The following is a 23,519-nucleotide window of genomic DNA, read 5'->3' as shown; positions in this document are numbered from 1 at the left end:
GTTGCTTTTCATGTGCTGTGCCAATTCTTGATATTACTTTTACCCCCAACCAAGGGACCTCATAACCTAATTATGGTTATTGCTTTACAAACAGTTTTGAGAGAAGGTGGCTGCTAGAGCTTTACATATACACCAGCTCCATGTGATGGAGCAGGTTCTTGCAAACTAAGCTCATCATTTGCTATTTGCTGGAGTCAGCAGAAAAAGACTTAAAGATACACAGTCATCTATCACGCCAAATAAAAGGATGTAATGGCTTTCAAAAGGGTTTTCCCACTTATCCAAAAGGCTTTCTGAAAGCTTCTACCTCTGCACAAAAAAATCAGAACAAATATGGCAGATTGCATGGATCGTGAGAATGTCACAGTAACTGCTACTTTTAATTTCTGTGGGTTATGACCAAAAGATAGCCTATGTTCCTTATGTCAAAAAGGTAGTTCTCATGGTAAAAAAAAGAAACTCTGTCATTCATGATGGGAAAGTGGTTACATCTAGAAAGGAATAATTTTTCTTGCAAGGACATTTTTAAATGTCATTGACAAACAAGATTTATGATGACAGTGTACATCAGAAAGATGTATCTAAAAGGGAACAATGTGACCTAAGACGATAATGCTAAAGTGTGCATACCTCAGTTATAATACCTTTGAAAGGAAGTCTCAGCCACAGAATGCATATACCTGTAGAGTTTTGCATGGGTTTTGTATAAAATACAATTTTAAAAAATAGCTGCTTGCACATTATACCAGAATAACCTCCAAAACTTTAATTGCTTTCAAAATAGATTTTAGGTTTCTTTGGGGTTTTCTGAAATGCTTGGTCTGTATTTTGATAATTGTGCATATTATGTAAAAATGTTGGTGGACCCATAAATGATCTGACTTTTTCTAAGAAAAAATGTTGCTTTAATGCATTTCATCAGTTTTTACTCTTGTATCATTGCTTGCTAGTAATAGCAGTCCCGCTGTCCTGCATCTGCTTTGCGTAGCTGTTGTAAGGCTTTGAACTAATGTATGTATTTATTGCTTGAACTTCTGTGCTTACCTTATAAAGCATAATGTCTGACAATTGCAAAAGCTCATACAGATTTGCTTCAACTATGAGCTTGAGGTGGCAAACCATATTTTTTCTATATACAGCAAATTTTACCTGTAGCACAAACATTTGTTTACGTATCGGTGGAGTATACATGTTTATTTATCTTTTTTGAGGTAAACAAAGTTTTGATACTTTTCATTACTGTGTACTGTGTTCATATTTTGAATTCTCTGACGTTAGAAGTCATGGTTGAGAATCGTGACAGCTGTTATTCATTCTGTATTCATAGAGTTCACTGCTGAATAAAATAAAGGACCAAATCTAGAATTTGAAAGAAAACTGTCTACCTCTAACACCAGGGAGTTATCAGATTTTATTTTACATTGTTTTAGACTGCAAAGACGGAATGTCTAAAACTTAATGGGCTTAAGGCTTACATTCAGTGTGGTTGAACTCATGGCATAGTTATACAATTGACAAAAGCATTTTCTTTTTGGCATGATTATCTTAAGTATTTGGCAAAATTGCCACTGAGTTGTCTTTAGGTAACCCAGCAGGGGAATGCTATTATCAGCATTCTGTGCCTACAAACTGTTACTTCATAAGCATACAGTTTTATTGTGATTAGGGAATCAGAAGCACAGCCAGCTAGGGAAAGACTGTAGTTATTACCTGCACTTACAATACACCATTGTGGACTTTAATAACTGTATAGAAACCCTGATGTTACGATTTGCAAAATTCTCCAGATTTATGCGGTGTCTTGAATAACGCATTTGAGTATTTCAAGTGCACATGTAGTTGTTACATGCATTGTGCACTTCAGTTGTACCATAGTGTTATTAAATGTAACACTCTTTGCCCTCAATACATAAAGACTAACAATTAAGAAGAAACTTTTTTTTTGGCCAGGTAACAAATTGGCAGAGCTAATGCAGCAGAATAAGGATGTAAATTTTATTATAACATTGATGTATGAACAGTGTTTTTACTGCTTTTGGATGTAAAAATGTATATGATACCATTCTTTCCTTTGCCTACATTTCTGGAGTATAAATAAAAAGTGGAATTCTTTTGACCCATTAACAAACTGCAGGGTTTTATTATGTCTCAACAGCATACCATTCTAATCTAAATATAAAACCACTTTAGATTATTTCATTTATGTTCTAAAAGAGCAAGACAAAGGTATAATAGATTTTGTGATATTAGTAGTGATAGAACAAATGTTCAAGACGGGTATTGCAAGATTGAAATATGGTTGTGAAAGATGTGTGTTTGTGGCTTGTGAATATTTGGTTGTAATGTGGACATTTGTAATAGGTGTTGCCTAAAGCACATTCTGCTAAGTTTATATTTGATATTAAAGTCCTCTGCTTAAAATGGTGCATTTCTTCTAAGAAATGTATTTTACCCTGTGTACCACCAAAATAAGCATACTGGGAGAGAGAGAGACATGGGTTCTTTGTCCTAGTAGTATAAAGCTGGGATGAATAAAAAAAAAGTATCAGTTAATAAATGCTACAGTAAAAAAATCAATATAAAAAGTAGAGTGGTAATGGTGGTGGGTAGGGAGACAATAGTGCAGTTTGAAAACCAGGGACCACTCCTTCCTTCAAAAGTGTAATGAAGAATAATTTTTAATCTTTTATAAACAATATACATTCACAAGATTGTATACAATTTTAGTTTGAATTAAGTGGTCAAATTGTTACTTTATGGCCGGACACCAACAAAACAGATGCCATAGCACATTTTGAAACCAGTCTTTCTATTGTAGTCTGTTTGTTACTGAAGACTAAACTTAAAATATAGACAAGGCAGAAATACTGATTAGGGTCTGTTTTCTAACTATCGGAAATGGTGCTTTGTGACCTACAACTTGGTGCAGTCCCATTGCTCCAGTGACCAAGGCCTACAATCTAAGTTTCTTGTTTGACTGTGACATTTCTCTAGCATCTCAAATCAATGTACTATTACTTTTTAAAACACCTATGAAAGTTCTTCCATTTGAACATTGGGGAATGTTGATATAGCTTGTGATTTCAACTAGACTTTACTAAGCTTTTCCTTGTAATTTAGACTTACTGAGATATCTACTGACCAGACTTGAGTTCGTTTTGAATCTGTCATGTAGTCTAAGGTTTTCTTCAGTTGCAGGAATTCTTGAAAACAATTAGACAGGTTACTAGTTGAAAGGTGTATCAACTTTTTTCCTACGTATCTGATACTGGGCTTTAGCCAAGGGGCTTGAATCTATCTGATACATGTTGGGACTGTCTTGTCATGAAGGCACTTGCCAACCACTAGCTGATTCAAACACCATAGTTAAACTATAGATAGAACATCAAAGATTCACCTCTCATAAGTGCTTGGGACTTGGCTTAGGCAAAAATGGAGATTGCAAAACATGAAATTCAGTATTCATCTGTTAATTATGAGAAATGGAAAGTAAACTGACCATCTTTCATATCCCTAAAGCAGGAATAAAGGATTGAAAGTATATTCTATAAAACATTCAATGTTCTTTTCACTCTGAAACCTAATTGTCTTTAAAAGGATAAGACCTCATCAAGTCCCCCAATTCATGAAAATCAGTGCTTATTGACATTTTTTGTTAAAAAAACAAACAGACATCTGTTAAAATCTTCTTCCTTCCACACATATGCTTAGCAGACAGTGCACATTGCGAGGGTGCTGACAGGGGTGTCCCTGCACTGCCCACCACATGGTCATGGGCACTGTAGGGGGCACCTTGTATCCCCGAGCACTGCCTTTCCACCAGTCTTTTCATGGTGGGGACCGCACCATGAAACTGCTGGCAGAAAGGGAAGTCTTGATCAGCTCTGCACCGCCATGGCTGACCACGACTTTGACTGCCGCCAACCCGCTGATCCCAGCAAAGGTGGCAGGCTCCTGGAGGTCTCACCTCCAGGAACATAATCTGGTTGTCAGATCATAAGGAGGGCAGCGGTCCGACCGCCACTGCAAGTTTGGTATTCTCAAAACTGCTGAACTGTAATTAGGTCCTAAGTCTTGTTAACATTTGGTTTGATAATAAGTAAAGAATTTGAGAACATGCATTTATTTATTTACACATGGGAGAGATCTTTCTTGCCTTAAATATATATTAATGTGTTCCATAGGCTATCACCTAATAAAGATTCACAACTCCTGAATAGCTTCATTTGGAGAATGATGATCCATTTGGTTTTGTGCTATTACAGATCTAATGATGACCGCTAAAGCAGAGCTTTCTCAAACATCTTCAGCTTTACTATGACTCCATAGAGCTTGCTGGCAATCAAAGACTTAGAACCTGATTTAGATCCTGGTGGAGGGGTTACTACGTCACAAAACGTGACCGATATCCCAGCCCTAATAGCCTTTAATGGGATTGTAATACAGCAGATCCTAATACAGCAGACGGGATATCTGTCACATTTGTGACAAAGTAACCCTGTCCACCAGGATCCAAATCAGGCCCTTAGTAGGAGACCCATATGCTTATCTAATATTTGGAGTGTTTATGAAAAGGCCAATTCAAAGTCAAAATTCCAGGATTTATTGCTGTTTTTTTTGCACAAAGAATGGAATCATCAGTAATTCTCAAAGAAGCACATTTTACAGAAGAGCACTGCATACACCTTAAAAGTGGTCTCCTCCCTTATATTTCACCAGGGCAAATATAATAGGAGAGTTTTATTTTAGATAATTATTTTCATGAAATACCATTTATTTATGTTTCTACATAAATTCAATAATTTAATTTAATTTAACATTATTTCCTATGATTTGTTTTCAGCTCTGCTTCTGTTATTTTTCTATGGAGGGTGTTGCAGCATCAGTGATTGGCCATAGTGGTGCTGCTCTTACTCCAGATCATTTGCTACAGTTTTAGGTCTTTTTTGGCTGTAGTACCTTTAGAAGTGTAGTTTGTGAATATCAATGTGCTCATTATTTTGTGGATGGTGCATATTCCACCCTAAAACCTCCTTAGCCCTCCCTAAATCCTCTATACTCCTCCAAAATCACTTACAGTTTAGTCATGAGTACTTCCTATTTTCCATCCACTACCTTCTGTCCCTCCCACATTTGCTACTAAAAAAGTATACTTACATGTACATAGACTCTGCAGTCATGACAAAGATCTCCACATAGAAAAAAGATAGAAGAGGCGGAAGCTACACGTGTTTGAGAATAGCGTTTTGCAGTACATTAGTAGTATTATATTAGTACTACTAAATGTGTTACTAAATGCTGTTTGTCAATAGGCCCCAGTGTGATATTTTATGTTACTCCATGTGAGCCATGGTGAAGAATGTGTATTAGACTTTCAGATCATGTGGCTGCCAGTGCAGACTCTTCAAGTCTAAGGACTCATAACCCCTAGTTTAAGGTTCCAGAGGACACACACCTCACTAGTATTGCCTCCTGTAACCATGAAATTGCATGTTTAAGGTGGACTATGCATATTCTGAAAGCTGTAAATAGAAAGTAAAAGCTCTAATCACATCTTAGCTAAATCTTTTTGAGGACACTGAATTTAAACCATAGAAACAACTAGCTGGGCAAGACTACATCACTAATAACATTTCTATCTTTAACTTTTTGGGCCAGTATAATGTGTTACATTCATATTTGAATCAGTCAGTTATGAGATTATTAACTTGTCACCTCACTGCCAGCTTGTCATCATCATGTTGGAAAGTTCCTCTTTTTCCATGGTCATTCCCATTTTTTGAGATCGGAAGCTGCTAGTTGGTTGACTCTGTACATTGGGACTCTGCTAACTAGCCTCTAGTACCTGAACCCTAGAACATGTCACGATTGGTTATATTCCTAACAGGCATATTTAACTTACCTATAAATTACTAGTACATGGTATAAAGTGTACCCAAGGCCTGCAAGTTAAATATCACTCGTAGACTGAAGCAACTATTGCACCATCCACTACAGTGTCAGTGCAGTTATGGCATCAGGGCCACCACTGCGATCTGAATGTGACAGTTTAAAAACTACAACTCTGCCTGTCAAATAAACCCAGTTGACAGGCCTAAACCTTCCTTTTAAATATGAATGTCACTCGTAAGTAGGCCTTAAAGCCAGTAAGGTAGGGTGCATGGCATTTAAAAGTAAGACATGTAGAAATGTAATATTAAACATGGTTTTACAGTGACTAGCATCTAAAAGCTATTTTCACTGTAGCAAGATTGGCTGTTCCTTTGAGAAACACTGGTGTAGAATATGAAATTTAATAGTGCTATCTTCAGCTAAGAAACATCTAGAAATGTCATTATTGGACTCTGTTATATTTATTAAAAGGTCAATTCACTGGGGAAGTTGAATTGTCAATGAATATTAGATAAAAGGCACTTTTATAAAGTTACATTGTCCCCACCTAAATCCTCTAGTGAATAATTTTTTTTAGCTTCCAGCAGCAACTCTCAGAGTGATTAAGCCCTGAATGAGGTGTGTAAAGTCCTTCCAGAACAGAGACAAAAGAGTAGGCATGGGAAGGTGTTTCTGTACCTCTGACAGGATGACCATTTGTGCAGTACTCAGAAACAGGATTAACTTTAAGTAGGCCTTCCTGGCACTGGCAAAAGTGAAATAACATATGGGCAGGCTCCTTTCTTTGTTGCACCAGTCAGGCAGGCTCTAATCCCAATGGGGCGGGAGCTGTCTCCAGAAATAGTTTGAAGTGGCCACAGAGGGGGTGTTTGCTCATTGTTCCTGGCCACACTTCTAGGATGGGTATACAGACTCTCCACTAGAGAAGAAGGGTTTTGCCACCTCAGATTTAGGCAGAGAGGGACGCTCTGGGTCTTTTTTTGTGTTAGAGCACACAGGAAATGCTGCAAAAGTGAGTAGCATAACCCTTAGCAACTTTTATCTCATTGGTTAGAGAGGAACCAGGATTAATTTCCATCCACAAGCTGGTGCCAGGATCAAATGGGACTGCAACTGCTGTCGGAGACCTGTGATGAGACCTGAAGAGCTGGACCAGTTCCCACTTTCCCCTCTTTCCCTCTGGACTCCCCTCTGTATACTGGTGAGGGGAGAATGAACATCTCAGTACCATGCTTCCACTCAAGTTTTCTATTCATTATTTAGCTCTACTATAGATAAAGATGATTGGCCAATTTCTCTACTGCTTTTTCTGGCAAAACTATTGGAGGCTCATGTGGCACAGTGCCCCTCCGATGATCTAGAGGAGTCAAAATTTCCTGAGCCGCTCTAAGCCACTTTTCATCCTGTGTACTCCACTGAGTCAGTAATCCTATTGGTGGTAGAAGATATGTACCAGGAATCCAATGTTATTCCTGTTGGACTTACCAGTTGCCTTTGACATGTTTGACCATAATATCCTAGTGGACTATGTCAAGGCCACGAGGCTTTGCTGGTCTACATGAGAATGGATCAGACTATTCTTGAAAGAACAATCCCAGTCAGTATGAATTGCCTCTTTTAGGGCAACAGAAGCTCACCTAGACTGCAAAGTACCTCAAGGTTCCTCCCTTTCACAGCATCTTTTTAATGTACATATCCGCCCCCTCATCCATGCTCTCAAAAACATAAATTGTACAATAAGTACACAGCTAGGCTGCAGTTACTTTTCAGGGTAGACGACTGCTCATTGTCTAAGGAAAACTTTCAGAAAACTATGAATTCCATCCGCAACTGGATGAATAACAACCATTTTAAAATCAACATGGATAAAACTGAGATTGTTATCACAAAGAGTAAATTGGACTATCCGAATGCCTCCTGATGGCCCAATTATATGGCAGATCCACTGCTCTCAAAGGAATTTGTTTAATAGTCACGGAGTCATCATTGACAATGAATTATGCTTGCATTCGAGGGAGCAGTAATTTCATCCTGCTACTTATCTCTGCATAGAATAAAAAAATAGCAACATTTCTGACATTTGAAGTGACTGACTGTAAGTGTAGAAAACTTGACCGGGTGAATGTGCCATAAATGTCTATGTGGCGAGAAGATTTTATCTGGGCATAGATTTAGAATCTTCGCACTCAAAGTTTTTCATACCTTAAGCAAAAGCTTGGCTAAGACCACATCCAATGCTGATCCAACATCCTGGAGTCCTTCCTGAATACAGCCTGCTGTCTTGCCATAGTGGATATTTTTGACTTTCATAAAAAAAGACTTAGGGCCTCATTACGGGTTTGGTGGTCCAGGGACAGCCACACCCACGTTGATGGTCAGACCGACGCAGTCCGACCACACAATTACAACTCTTGTGAACGGACCTGCCAGGGAACCACCGTCTACACCGGGAACATGGATCCCAATGTGGTGATGGTGGTCTTAGTTGTACTCAGCCAGGGCAAAGCTGTACTCAACGCTGCCTGGCTGATTAGAACTCAGACCACCACCAGCCTTTCCATGACTGTTTCACCGCCATGGAAAGGCTGATGGTGAGGGTGCACTGGGAGCCAGAGGAGGGGCACAGACAGACAGTGCACATTCAGGGGGTGCTAGTCAGCCCTCTCTGTGCTACAAGATAGCACTCGGCTCCTTTAAGGGAGCCGAGTGCTATCTAGTAGCACTGTTAGTGTTCTATTTCAGTGGCAGGAACATTGTAATAGGGTGGTGGGAATGCCACACCCATGGCGGTAGCATCCTCTTCACAAGTTTGGCGGTCCTGTGTTGTGGGAAAGTACCATCTTTTTGCTATGGTTACCTCCACTTTCTGTCTGATGTCAGTGTGCTTGACTGTGTTTACTGGGATCCTGCTAACCAGGACCCCAGTGATTATGCTCTCTCTCCTCTAACTTTTGTTTTTGCATAGTGGTAACTCAGTATTTCACCAAACATTGGCATACTTGTGCCCCCTCTATTAGTCCCTAGTATATGGCACCTAGGTACCCAACGCATTGGAGTTCCAGGGGATCCCTATGGGCTGCAGCATATCTTTTGCCACCCATAGGGAGCCCATGCAACAGCTTCTACAGGACTGCCATTGCAGCCTGTGTGAAAATGTGCATGTTCCCTTTCACTGCCATTTACACTGCACCAGGTCACTTATAAGTCACCCCTATAGCAGGTCATCAAACCCTGAAACCAGGGTGCCGAGTACCTGTGTGTGAGGGCACCCCTGCACTAGCAGAGGTGCCCCCACGACCCGAGGACCATTTCCCCAGACTTCGTGAGTGCAGGGACGCCATTTTACACATGTACTGGACATAGGTCACTACCTATGTCCAGCTACATAATGGTAACTCTGAACATAGACATGTTTGGTATGAAACATGTTTGAATCATAACCCTAATGCTTTTGCAAACATTGGTTGTATGATTCCATGCACTCTGGGGAATCCTTAGAGGACCCACGGTATTGTCATTCCAGCCTTCTGAGGTTTTCCAGGCAGCCCCAGCTGCTGTCACCTCTCAGACAGGTTTCTGCCTTCCTGTTGCTTGAGCAGCTCAAGCCCAGGAAGGCAGAACAAAGGATTTCCTTTGGGAGAGGGGTGTTACACCCTCTCCCTTTGGAAATAGGTGTTACAGACTTGGGAGACGTAGCCTCCTAAAGCCATTGAAAATGCTTTGAAGGGCACATTTGGTGCCCTCCTTTCATAACCCAGTCTACACCAGTTCAGAGACCCCTAGTCCCTCTGGCATGTAACTGGACAAAGGAAAGGGGAGTGACCACTCCCCTGTCCATCACCACCCCAGGGGTGGTGCTCAGAGCTCCTCCAGAGGGTCCCTAGGTTTTGCCATCTTAGATTCCAAGTCAGCAGGAAACTATGGGAGCATCTGAGTGGCCAGTGCTAGCTGGTGACTTCAGAGCCTCCCCTGATAGGTGCTTACCTGTGTAGCTGACCAATCCCCCTTTCAGGGCTATTTAGGGTCTCTCTCCTGGGTGGTTCTTCAGGTTCGGATTGCAAGACTCCAGCAGGAATCCTCTGCTTTCTTTACTTCACCTTCTCACAGAAGAAACTGCATCTGGATCATCCAGAAACTCTACAAACTGCAACAAAGAAGCAAAGATGACTTCTGCAACATTGTCTCTTCAGCTCCTGCCCGCAATTGCAACTGTTTCCTAGCCGTGCATCCTCAGAGGACAGCGTGTCTTCAGCCTTCACCAGAAGAACGAAGAAATCTCCCTTGGAGTGAAGGTGTCACTCCACTGCTTAGCAGGCACCTCTCTGCATCGACGACCGGCGGCGTGGTCCCCTCTCCTGATGAGCTGTGTGGACCCAGCATCATGGGTGGTGGACTGAAGGGGTCCAGATGGTCCTGATGTCCTACATTCCAACTTTGGACCAGGTAAGAGCTTGCCTCCCCACGCAAGACAGTACACCCTATGCGCTGCGTGTTTTGCTGTTGCCAAGGCTTGTTGGTATCCTTCCACAAAGTTCTTCGTGCACCGTGCAGCTCCAGCCCCCAGCACTCTATTCTGTGGCACACAGATTTCTGCGTGGTTCTCTGGCGGCATGGGACCCTTTGTTGCAGTGCTGCATGGGCCTCCTTTTGCACCTTCTTTGTCCCCGTGCTGTGGGACTCCTCTACACACTGCCTGATCTTCTGAGGGCTCTCTGAGTTGCTGAGTGCCCCCTCTGACTACCCCTCCTGGTTAGAGTCCAGCAGGTCTCTCCTGGTCCGGGACAGCACAATTTTCAGAAAACTACAAGCTTTGCATGTGCTAAGGCTTGTTGGCGGAATCCAGCAACGCAAACCAGACTTCAATCTTCCATCCGACGTGGGACATTATCTGCACCATCCAGGAACCCGCATCCGTCTTCTTGGGTGCAGTACTGACTGTTTTTCTTCACAGATGGTTCCGCATTTGCACCTTCATCCAGGTTTGCGGGGGCAGTTACTGTGATTTATTCCTGCTTTCCTGGGTTCTATGGTGGGTTCTAGTACTTACCTTTGGTGTTTTCTAATACTCCCGGCGTCCCTCTGCACACTTCACTTGCCTAAGTGGGAAACAGACATTCGCATTTCACTTTCTTAGTATATGATTTCTGTTCCCCCAGGCCCATTTCTAACTATTGTGATTTTCACTATTTGCGGTTTTCTAACTGTCTTTCCAGCTATTTCTGTATACTAATGTATATAATTAGTGTATTACTTACGTCCTAAGGGAGTATAATCTCTGTGGTATTTTTGGCATTTGTGTCACCAAAATAAAGTACCTTTATTTTTGTAACACTGAGTATTTTTGTTCATGTGTGTGAGTACTGTATGACTACAGTGGTATTGCATGAGCTTTGCATGTCTCGTAGATAAGCCTTGGCTGCTCAGCTACAGCTACCCCTAGAGAGCCTGGCTTCTAGACACTGCCTACATTTCACTAATAAGGGATAACTGAACCTGGTATAAGGTGTAAGTACCTTAGGTACCCATTACAAACCAGGCCTGCATCCTACATGTGGTGGGACCGCCAAACTTGTAATGAGGCAGCAAGTCCAAAGGTAAATCCTATTACCGCTCAAACCTAGTTGTTGAAAATGACATGCATTCCATTGGGATTGGCCTGGATTAACTCCTAGGTCATGGTCTACCTGTAGACTGCCATTGGTGCTTCAAGCTTTTTGGCTCTATTTTTATATAAAGGTTTTAGAATTCATATCTCCGGTTCCCAACATTTGATTTTTGTCCTTTTGGTCTCATTATGTTAATTCAGTGGTTTTCTGTTTTATAAATTGGAGTAGGATTTTTATTTGTGCTGTGTGCTCAGCTTTTAAATTGTGTTGGTGCTTCTAAATGCTTTACACATTTCTTAAGTAAAGCCCCTTCTTTTTGCCATAGCTACCAGTGGTTGAGTTTAGGTTTAAATTATTGGAGCCTTTACTAAACCTAACAAGATAGTGACATTATTACTTGTGGTGTACTCTCATCCAGCCCAACTGATAATGCACTTTCTCACTATCCACATATATATGAAATTTAAATGATATTTCACTTGTGGATGTAAGCATGCCCACCGGGGAAGGCAGCCCATACAGAGGAATATTAGGGGCATAGCTCGTGGGACTGGGGGTGTATAGCAGAGTACATTCTTCCAGTATGTGATACTGTTACTGAGCAACAGGTGGAGCCCTGTGAGACATGCCACTCCCAACAACAGCAATTTATGTAACTCACCTGACTCCAGTGTGCATGACAAAAAACCATTATCTCGCAGGTGGATCCTGGCCAGCCAATAAGACAACCATTGCAACTGGCCAGCAAGGCAGTAGGACTTAAAGTCTGGAATGCCCAGCTCACCTTCCTCTAGTGGGAGTTTCAATTTAAGTAGGCTTATGGGATGTCACCTGGAGCCTCAAGTAATATCAAGCAAGCAGTGTCTTGAAAATAGCCCCAAGGACAACAATTCGTAAGATTACAAAATAGCATAATAATTTAGGCAGCATCACCATCTGGGAGAGTGACAAACGGCTTGTCACAGAAAGAGGCACTGTGACCCAGAATTTCAGTTGTGCTCTCATTGACCTTGAGCAGGTTCCCTTCCAACAGATCGGTAGGTGACCTGTAGACCTTGATCTGCAGATATTGAAATTTATGATGTGCTAAGGGTATGGTCTGTGTGTCTAAGGATACCATGGCTTAGCACAGAGTACCTTGGAATGAAAATGTGTGTGATTTGGTATGACTGACCTGGAGGCCAGATAAGGCACCAAAGGATTAAGTACAGTAGAGAAATGTGTAAGATCCATGCCCAGGTCCAGGTCGTACACTATCATGTCATCTGCGATCGATGAATCTGAATGAGTCTGAGGCCCCAGTGGGATACCCCAATCTGCAGATTCCTCTTTGAGTTTCTGTACCAGGGGTTCCATTGCTAGGACAAACAAGAGGGAGGAGAGCGGGCAGCTCTGATGTGTTTCCTGAAGACTGAGTGTTGTGAGGAAATATGCGTCCCCATCTTGGCCCTTGCAGTGGGTTTTTTATTGAGGTGTTTAACCCATTTAATAAAAATCGGAGGGCTGTTATATTTGCGCAGGGCTGACAATATATATTTCTAATCCAAGGAGGCAAAAGCCTGTCGGAGGGCTAGGGAAAAGCAACCCACGTTTGCATAATTGTTGTGAGCTATCTGTACTACTTGCTATAGTCTCTGCATGTTTAAGGAGGTATTTCTGTGTGGGAGAAAGCTGCATTGGTCAGTATGAATTAGGTCAGGAAGCAGGGGGAGCAGTTGACGTGCCAGTCCTTACTCAATATTTTTTACTCCAAGGACAGAGGGGAGAGCGTTCTGTAAGAAGAAAGGCCCATGGGGTTCTGGCCAGGTTTAAGTATGGAGGTGGCCAGCATCAGGTTAGCAGTAGCTGACAGCGAGCCTTCGTGCGTTGAGGCCTTGCATAGTTTCTCCATGTGGGGGACCAATAGCTAGGCATACGTAGAGTAAAATGCAGTGGGTAACCATCTATTCCTGGTATTTTGTAATGCACCATGTCCTTGATAAACTGCTGTAGTTTATCTGACGTCAGCAGGGCTCCCAATTCTGTACAAGCCACAGCTGAAACATATAGTTCTAACAAGTCACTCAGGAAAGCATACACCCCAGTGGAGGACTGAGAGGGGCTAGCCTCATACAAGCTAGTGTAATGGACATGAAAAGCCTCATTTATCTCCAGCTGTGTAGTGCAGTGAGGGTATAGGGATAGTATCAGTGTGGGGGATAATGACGTTCATATCATGCAGGCAAGTAATGTACTTGCTCTCTCACCCTCAGAGCATAGCCTCTGTAAGTGGGTCTTAAGGTCAATAACTCTTGCGCACTCCAATAGCTCATCATTTTGTATTCTGACTTCTTGGAAATCATCCAATGGGATCATATGCCATCTCCTGTTCATAAAGCCACATGCATGTTTCTATGCATTGTAAGTCATGGAGAACAGATTGTCTAGCACCTTTTGTTGTGGCTACTGACACAAATGCTTCCCATTCTTTAAGCCGTGTGGATGCTGAGCCCCCATTATCAGTGAGATATGTGTATGGAATGATGTTGTAACCCTATCCCAAGCCATCTCTATTTCAGAAGGGGTATGGTCTGAGATATTTTACCTAGATAGGTCGCCTGAGTGAATTTCTCTAACATGTCAGTGGTGCAAAGGATATGGTCCAACTGGGCATGAAGGTCATGTGGGGGAGAATAAAATACATTTTCACATATTCCCATGTTACTGGCCTGCCAAATATCTACCAAGGACTAGTTTGATACCCATTAGAGAGGGCCTTAGCCTGCTTGACTGAGCCAGCACTCAGTGGGTGGGATTGGAGTGGTCAAGGTTGATGTCTAGGACTGTATTGAACTCTTCCCCCCTTTGAGGTCGGATAGAGATAGGTTTCCTGTAAATAAACTACATTCTCTTTACAGAGGTAGAGCTGTGCCAGGATTCAGAGGTATGGTGTCTATGAATAGACACTATACCTCTGACCTTCCAGAATACTATTTTTAAACAGTTGAGATGTCAAACATCTGTAGACACTCAAGACGGTTGATCCCCACACTCTGGTAATGGATATATAGGAGACATTGGAATGTGTACGGTGGAAAGCAAGAAAAACATTTCCCCAATACTCAGTCCAGCAAAAAACAATTATTCAACCATTCTAAAACAAACATCGAATAATTATAACAAAATAGTACATTATGTAATTGATTTGGGGGAGGCTAATCAGCACGTAAATGGGGACAAACATGCACTGAGCACTGTAAGTGCAGATGCCCTGCACAGGTGTCACAATCATTTAGTGATGACTTTGGAGGGGAGGGCTCTAACAGATAACAGAAAAAAGGGGAGGCCCAGCCCTTTGTAAGTCTTCAACCACATTCACATTTCACTGTGAAATAGAAGGATCTGTATAGATATGGGAGGGCAAAAATAAATAGTATTTCAACCCCAACCAAGAATATCATGGAAATACAGGAAGGGGGAGGGAAGGGGGCAGGAAGAGAAAGGCTGTAGAAATAGCTTATCTGAGAGATAACTTATCTCCTCTCACCATCAAACATGATAGAAAATAGTTTGGTTGATAGAACAGCCATGTATTAAATCACAATATCTGCAGTTTATGTGTCACAGAGGGAAAAGGTGCCATGCTCGCATATGAGTTGGAGTCAGCACTCGCTAATGAGCTAGAGGGGGGTTGTTCTTGCTGTGGCCTAATAGAGGACATTGTTGCTATCTTAGTTCATTTACCCTTCAGGCCTGATGAGAAGAAGGGACTGTTCCAGAAGTAGGTTGTCGGGAGGGGCTAGGACAACAGGGGGACTGATGCACCTCACTGAATGGCATGAAGAACAGAGTGTGTTAGTGTAGTTCTGATCCTGTCCCACACAGTGTTGGGGAAGTCGGAAAAACAATGTGCTCTGGTCATGGACCACACTCAAGCGTGCTGGGAACATCAGTGGATTAGGGAGCCCCTCTGCCCACAGTTGTCTCTTGGCTGCCAGGAAGGATGCCTAGCAGCGCTAAACCTCCAGTGTGTAATTCCGTAACAGGGACATTGTGATCTTGTCCACAGCTATGGGGGACTTCTCCCTGGACTTCTGCAACAGGACATTGCAGTCCCTGAAGTTCAGAATGCACACAACTATGGGAAGTGGTTGTGTTCCTGGCACAGGATGGCATGTCCATACCCTATATGCATGCCCCACAGTGAACAAGACCAAGAACCCCTGCAGAGCTTATACTGAGTGGAACCATTGTTCGATAAACACAGTTGGGTTGGACCCCTCTGTTCCCTGTGGTATCCCATCAGTACACACATTATTGTGGCATGTGCAGCCTTTGGTATCCTCCACTCTAATTTGTAAGATTGTAATCTACCTTTGAAGATCAGCAATTGCAGCTGACTGCAATGTCTGCTGGGGAGCAGGGAAGAAAATGTGGTTTCAGCAGTTTTTACTTTGCTGGTGAGTTTACAACGATCATTGCGTAGGAGTCCAAGATCAGCTACCAACTTGTTAATATGGTGTTCGATGACAGTCCTGCAATCATGGGTTTCCTGCAGGATAATGTCCAATTTCCTGGTTGAGATGACATCTTAGTGAACTTAGTGCAGACCATTGCAGACTCCAGGATGTGACGTGGGGAACACCACTTGGTCCGTGGAAAGGTGTAACTGCTGTGGAAGAGTGAGGAAACAAGGATTGCATTGCACACTCTTACTTTACTCATGTTTTGGATGGTATGAGAGATAGGAACTGGGGTCAACCACAATGATGCAACCCCTACCAACCAATGGTCAACAATGAGACCAGGGGCCGTCAATGTCACAAGCAGGAGGCAGTGCATGGAGAGTCAGAGTAGACGCACAGCTTATTCATGGAGCAGGAGAAAGTTGCAACATAATCATGGCTCCATTGAGGCTGCCTTCGGAGAGTGAGACCAGATTAGGCAAGAGCTATGCAGGATAAGGTCAGGTGATCTGTATGCCAGCAGGGGGGAAAACTGCGATGAGCCAGAAAAGTCAAGGTATATGGATGCTCCACAGGCCTTGGATGAGAAATTTGAAAGGCTCCCCCCTCACAGGAAGACCCACAGTGAAGGCACCAAAATGCCTAAAAAGACAGACATGCTCTCCTCCATATGCAGGCAATGGGATGAGGAGCAGACCATAGCACAGTCTGCACAGGGCAGTCTTCAGGGATGTCCAGATGAATAGAGAAGACCTTTAAAGGCTCTGCACTGTCCTCCCAGAGCCGCACAGTTTACCGCCTGGGCCCCAGAGCAGGAGGACGCTCATTCTGGGTAGAAATCCTACAGTTCCACTTAGTGCCGGGGGATGGGGACCACACCCCACATGCGGTGTCCACACAGGAGGCGAGCCCCAAGAGGTGTTAGGACCGGGGGCCTCCTGGCTTGCAATAAGCCTTGGTGCAGTGTCCTGTCCATGGAAATATCCGAAGCAGGTTGCTAGCTGCCCGGATAGGCTCATCTGCCCCAGTATCTGGATTGTGGCCATAGGCAGCAACAGTGTCAATGCACACACTCCGCTTCAGGGCATGCCCAGCCTTTTCAAAGGTGGTGCTTCCTTGTTCATTTACCATCCCTGCCGGGACCGATCTACGTCTGCCGCCGGAGGCTGCTGGTGTCCCTGCAGAGGTTGCTCCATTTTGCAAGGCAGGAGTAAACACCTTTTTATTTTTTAGCAAAAGGCTGAAGCAACATTCGGGAAGGCAATGATGGTGCGGGAGGGGACAAAAAGTGGTCGCCTCGTGCTGGGGTATTAGGGAGAGACAGAAATATGAAGAGATGGTGCTACCGTAGACATTAGCAGAGAGCAGTGCAGCACAAGAACAATGAATGCCTCAGTTTCATAAAGATGTAAAGTAGGTTAGAGTTCCCCAGAAGGCAGAAACACAAATTGAGCAAATTTTCAGTTACATAGAAAACCATGTTTACAAGCCTTGAAGAGTTTATGATCATAGCCCACAAGCATGTATCTCATTCTCCTAGTTAAGGGAAATGTGACCTGGAAAATATGAGTGAAAGGTAACTTCAGTCAAGGGTACAAGAGTACACATATTCAGATAAGAAGTCTTGGGAGCAGGGCAATAAACACCCACACAGGCTGAAAGGGAGATTAATGTTTCATCAAAGCTTTAAAAGATTTACAATGTAGAAAGTACAGGTAAGGTTACACGTTTAAAGGACACAGGTGATGTGATGTTTCTGTAAAAGTATCTTATTGACTTTATAACCTATCTTCACTTATTTTTGGCTTTTGGGATAATTGTAATGTCATCAGTTTTTCAGCTATATAAACAGATGTCTGCGAACCCCAAATTCAGATCAGCTGTTTTCCTCTGTGGAGATAACTGGTCTCCCGGCTGTGACAAGTAAGACTTCTTTTGCCTTGTCAAGAAAAGTCTTGCCTTTTTTTTAATTTAATTTTTCCCACAACAGGGCCACTGGTAGTTCTGTGGCCCCCACCAGGGGAAGGTAGCAAGGAGAGAATACACCACCTGTCTTTCTGTGCTGTGTCGCTGGCCCATACATCACATAGCTCAGTCCTCAAGGTCACCCATGCCCATCTCTAGGGCCCAACTCAAGCAGGAACTGCACCAAGAGTGTGGCAAGAGTAACTCCATCCTCCAGATAGACTCGCCACCCTGTAGCCACCATAATAGTGGTTGATTTGTCAGGATGCTTGGGTACTAGGCAGGAGCACTAGGAAGACACGTCTGCCGACTTTGGTGGCTAGCCATGCCCCCTTTAGGTGGTTCTGTTTACTGGGATAATTTTGTTTAACATTTTCTCCTGGACTCTCCGCTTCCTGTCCCCTTTGCTAGTCTATTTGGGTCCTGTCCAGGCTAAACCCCAGTTTCTCACTTGCACAAATGATCATTTGACTTATGTCCCCTCATCCTCTTCCAGGGCAATGCAGGATGAGACTTTGGACTCAGCAAACTCCCATCAACCCGTCCATTTACCACAGAATCAGAAACTATGGGGATCTTTATCGCCAGGGTCACTGTGGCGGTTGGACCGCTGAGGTCATGGCAGTCAGACTGCCACATTATGACCGTGGCAGAGCTGCCACAGTCCAACTGCAGACACCACCAGGCTGCCACCAGCCTGCAGCCTGACGATCCCGGTGGTTGTAATCTGCCAGGGCAGTGCTGCAAGCAGCGCTGACCTGGGGATTACGACTCCCCATCCGCCAGCCTGTCCATGGTGGTAAACACCACCATGGAAAGGCTAGCGGAATGGGGGGCTCGGGAGTCCCTGGGGGCCCCTGCACTGCCCATGCACTTGGCATGGGCAGTGCAGGGGCCCCCATGCACAGCCCCATCATGCATTCCACTTCCCAAATTACGGGCAGTGGAATGCGTGACAGGTTCTGCTGCACCTGCTGCACCATGACATTGCAGCCAGCTCCATTAGGAGCCGGCTGCAATGTTAAGGCCCTTTTCCCTGCTGGGCTGGTGGGTGGAAACCTCGCTGGCCCTATTATGCATTACCCGCTGGGCTGGCAGGGTTCCGGCCGCACAGGTGGCCTGATGGCAGGATGGCATTGACAGACGGCCTCCACCTCCAGCCAATATCATAATGAGGGCCTATATGTCCTGTAGTTACATATGATTTGTACATCAGGATCTCTCAGGTGTTGGGTGGGGTGATGAAAATTTAAAGTACCTTGGTGAAGGGGGAGTAGACCATGAATGACTACCATTTGACTCAGAAGCTACTTTTTACTACCCAACTTCCCATCTGACTGTAACAAGAATGATTGTATCAGAAATATCTGACATTCATATAATTCAAGGAAACCTTTTTCTGCAATGCTCAAGCCTGATGGTCACAATAAGTAACTTTCATTGTTGAAGCTCTCATTACCTCTTATCTGCTTACAGGCTATTGTGCCTTGTGAGATCCTCTCTTTGAAAGTAGAGTGGTCGTGTAAATATACTTGCAAAAAGACTGCAGCAGATAGTGTGGTGAATCAATCCAGCCCTTCCTCACAGATCTCTGGTCCTTGGGATATTAATATTAATCAGCTGATACAAATCACTTCTATACCTAGCTCCTCTTTTGTGTCTTCCAAAGTCACCTTTCTAGACTATTGCATGATCAGTTGTTTAGCCCAGTCTGTAACTTATAAAACAAGTTTAAGCATTTTATTATTCTAATTCGAAAGTTAAATGGTTCATTGTCATTTAATACCTAAATATAATAAAGGCACTTAACCTTTTAATCACCACTGGAATTTTGTCTTCAGAACTGATTGCACTAGGTCCAGAAGACTGATTTCTCACTTCCAGTAATTCCATATTTGGGAAATATACACAGATTTCAACCACAAAGGGACGCCAAACTTAATTTTCACTTTGACTATAATTGAGCTGTACTGAAAAGGGCTTTGGAGGGGATCGGTTTGAACCATAGTAGAGTTCACTTTTCAGGACCTATTGGTGTGCAGAACAAAGCCCACAAGGTCACTGCATTCTCAAAACCAACTCAAGTTATGTTATTCTTCATTGTCAGAAAAGTTTATCAATTTAACTTTAGCCCTAGAATCAGGACCACTACAAAAGTCTGATTTTGCAACTTTTGTGGCGCTCATCAAATAACCCATCACTGGGTGCCTAGTTTGCAGATTCTAGTACAAACAAATGTGTTTCTAGCACAAGAGTTATTAGAGTAATTGCATATGCCTCACCAGACACAAATGAATTTGTCATCTTGAGACTTTGATTGCTGTAATCAATCATTTGAACAGATGAAATTCTTACCCTGATGAAGTAAATATCCTCGTTTAATGGAGGGAGTGAGAGATTTTACCTGCAGTTGGGGACATAAACTCTAATACTTAAATGCAATTCGAACATGGTGAGTAAAATGATGCATTTTTGTCATTGACTCTATTTATACAAATGCATGTTTGTCATCAAAGACACGGTTCTCAAAGCTGCAGTTAATTGAATAGGACACCTTTTCAACTCCCCTCGAGTAGTTGTGATTTTTGAGTCTTGGACGTCGCTACCAGTGTTCCAGTTTTCAAAAAATTTAACAGACGGGACCCGGTCTGCTACTGTCCATTTCTTTTATTGATTCACCAGTTAAGATGTTAGGATGCATTGATCTAGATGGGCAGGAACACTGGATTAGTGAAAATAGAGTGCTATTAGAGGTCCAGCTTGGGATTCGCCCCAGCCTGGGCACCACTAAACATTGTATTGACCTAAATCTTATAATCTGCAAGTATAAGTTGCTCAAGGGTAATGCTGTCCATCTTGCATGTATGGACCTGTCAAGTGCATTTGACAGTGTCAGTAGATCCAAGCTGTGGGACCTCATTGCCTTAATGAGGGTAGAGAAGGGAATAGAACATTTTCATAGAGAGCCACATGTAAACCTCCTCGATAGGGGTAGATATGGAAGTAACTGTTAATGTTCTGAACCTTTAGGCCTCTAGTAGGGGGTCCAGCAAGAGTGCATCTTAGTGCTGATCCTTTCCCTCCTGTACATTAGCAAGTTGGAGTCCTTTCTGGCCAGTATAAGTGCAGCTGTCCCTAGAATCAAAAATTAAATGGTTGTGGCGATCCTCTACGCGGATGATGCTGTTTTGTTAGACAGAACCCCCAATGGACTAAAGGCCCTGATTTATTGTTCTGTCTGTTTTATGAAGAACCTCAATTTAGAAACAAATAGACTGAAAACATATGTTATGGTCTGTGTCCCCAAGACTGTGAAAACTCGCCCACTTTACATCAAGGCTTTGCATATTGGGAGAGCCCACTGTTTTACCTACCTAGGAAACGCCTTCTATGAAAACCTCAGTTGAACTTCTTGCATGGCAAATAGGTGCTCCAGCTTTTTACAGTCCACTGGGGCGGTCTTTAAAGTTTTGGCATGCATAGGGAACAAGCCCCATCACCCACTCAACGCAGATCTGTTCCAGTTCCGACATATGGAGCTCGGATTTGAGGTATTTCAAATACAGGACACTTGCAAGTGGAAGAGAATAGGGTACTTTGCAAGCTTTTGGGGGTTCCTCCCAACAGTAACAATTTTAAGGTGCACAAGAAGCTTTGTTTAGATTACGTTGAGCAGAGAGCTTATTGCAGACTTCTGTACCATAGCTCCAGTACCTACAAACTAACTTTTCTAATCTTGGAAGACCTAGCTAATTCACTGAACCAACTTTCATTAGGAAGGAGGATAAATGGTGGGTGAAGAAACACTTTCTATTGAAACGGACTAAGGACAAGGAGTTGACTTTGCATGTCTCTGATTCCTTAAGAAACTATGGGGGTCATCAAACTGTGCAGGCGGTTTGCCGCTCGGCGTATTATGACTGTTGGCTGCTCTCCGTCGTTATTCCGACGGAGAGCCGCCAACAGCCATACTTGCGAGCGGCGGGGAAGTGGAGGAAGCTCCACCTCCACCGCCACGCCAACAGAACACCACCCTGCGAATCACATCCTGTGATTCGCTGTGGCGGTGTTCTGTTGGCAGTGTGGTGTCGGCGGAGCTTCCCCCATGGCTCCCGTCCCCTCCCGGAGGATCGACGGACCAGGTAAGTCGATCGTCCGTTAGGAGAGGGGGTGGGGGGGTGTTGTGTGTTGTGTGCGTGCATGGGGGTGTGCGTGTGTGTATGTAGAGGGGGTGTGCGGGTGTGTGTATGCTTGTGGGGGTGTTGTGTGTATTGGAATGAGTGCGTGTATGGATGTGGGTATGGCTGTATGGATGTGTGGGTGTATGTTTGAATGTGGGTGTGCGTGTCTGACTGTGTGTGTCGATGTAGGCAGGTATGTCGGGGTGTGTGCGTGTTTGTGTTGGTGGTGCCTGCATGCGTGTCGGGTGTGTGTGAGTAATGTTATGTTGGGGGTCGGGGTGGGGAGGCGGCCCTGCCACCTTTGGGGGGTGGCAGGGGTGGTGGAGGGTGTAGGGGAGGGAGTCGGGGTGGGGGTGGGGGTGGGGGAGATTCCTATCAGTGCCAGGGAAGGAATTCCCTGGCACTGGTAGTGCTTACCGCCCTGGATTTCTGGCGGTTGAAACCGCTGGAAATCCACAGCGGTAAGCCAGGTCCAAATACCGTCGGCGGTATACTGACGGCCGCCGGGGTGGAGACCCAGGTCTCCTGCCCAGCGGTCATCTCCACCCTGGCGGGAGGGACGGAGAACCGGCGGATGACCATGGTGGTAACCGCCATGGTCATAATTCACTAAGGTAAGACCGCCAGCCTGTTGGCGGTCTTACCGCCGGTTCTCCACCATCCGCCAGGGTTGTAATGACCCTCTATGTGCTGATTCAAACCTCTCCCTGACTGAACCATGCCTAGAGTGGGTCAATAATGCCTGGAAAAGATCACTTCTTACTAGATTTTGACTGGGTTCTGTTAGAGGGAAATTGTGTTTTCCCCTTGGGCAGTAAAACACTTCCACAATCTGTTGTCCCTGTGATGAATCTACTGACCAAACTATTTTGCACTTCCTGTTGTTCTGTAGGTTTTACTGAGATTCATCAAAGGGCCTTCTCATTCCAGCAGTTTGGAAAGCAAAGTTTAATACCTGTAGGGCTGTAATATTTTATGCCCATTCACTCAGTTCCTTTGAAATATGATTAAGAATGGGCTTCATATTAAAATCCAGGGTTAAAGTGCACAATTCCTTGATGTTTTTACATCTGATATCTGATCGTAGCATTTTATTATTTTTCTGGTATGAACTAACTACTTCTTATTTGTGAATAGTGGTTTTATGTTCTATTGTCTTTGTGTCTGCTTTTATGGCCACCTTTCTGGTCAAAATAAAGATTTATGAAAGAATAGGACACCCAAACTTAAGAAGAATCACACACATGCTTCATATATTTCTAGGCTAATGTCTTGAATACTAAAGTAATTCATAACAGAACACGTACATAATAAAGATTGAATGTACTGTACTGTTCAACAGAGCTTTTTTTTAGGAAGGTGAGACTCAATTTCTGGCCCATTCGTCTTTCTTTGCTGCATATTGTTTCTACCCAAGTGTTTGGAACTGG

At 43.6% G+C, this 23,519-nt stretch overlaps 1 protein-coding gene across 10 annotated transcripts in view; it reads left to right on the top strand.

Annotated features, from left to right (window-relative positions):
* The window catches only part of FOXP2 (forkhead box P2), a 261,065-nt gene extending 258,943 nt beyond the window's left edge, over positions 1-2,122 (top strand). For all 10 annotated transcript variants that reach the window (XM_069228942.1, XM_069228948.1, XM_069228946.1 and 7 more), the window contains one exon: positions 1-2,122. This exon is cut by the window's left edge and continues 1,767 nt beyond it. The gene's annotated coding sequence lies outside the window, so the exon portion shown is untranslated.
* The last annotated feature ends 21,397 nt before the right edge of the window (positions 2,123-23,519 follow it).

The sequence above is a fragment of the Pleurodeles waltl genome, chromosome 4_1 (assembly GCF_031143425.1).
Source record: "Pleurodeles waltl isolate 20211129_DDA chromosome 4_1, aPleWal1.hap1.20221129, whole genome shotgun sequence".
Taxonomy (NCBI): Eukaryota; Metazoa; Chordata; class Amphibia; order Caudata; family Salamandridae; genus Pleurodeles; species Pleurodeles waltl.
The sequence above is the reverse complement of the archived record's forward strand: the minus strand, read 5'-3'. Positions and strand labels throughout refer to the sequence as shown.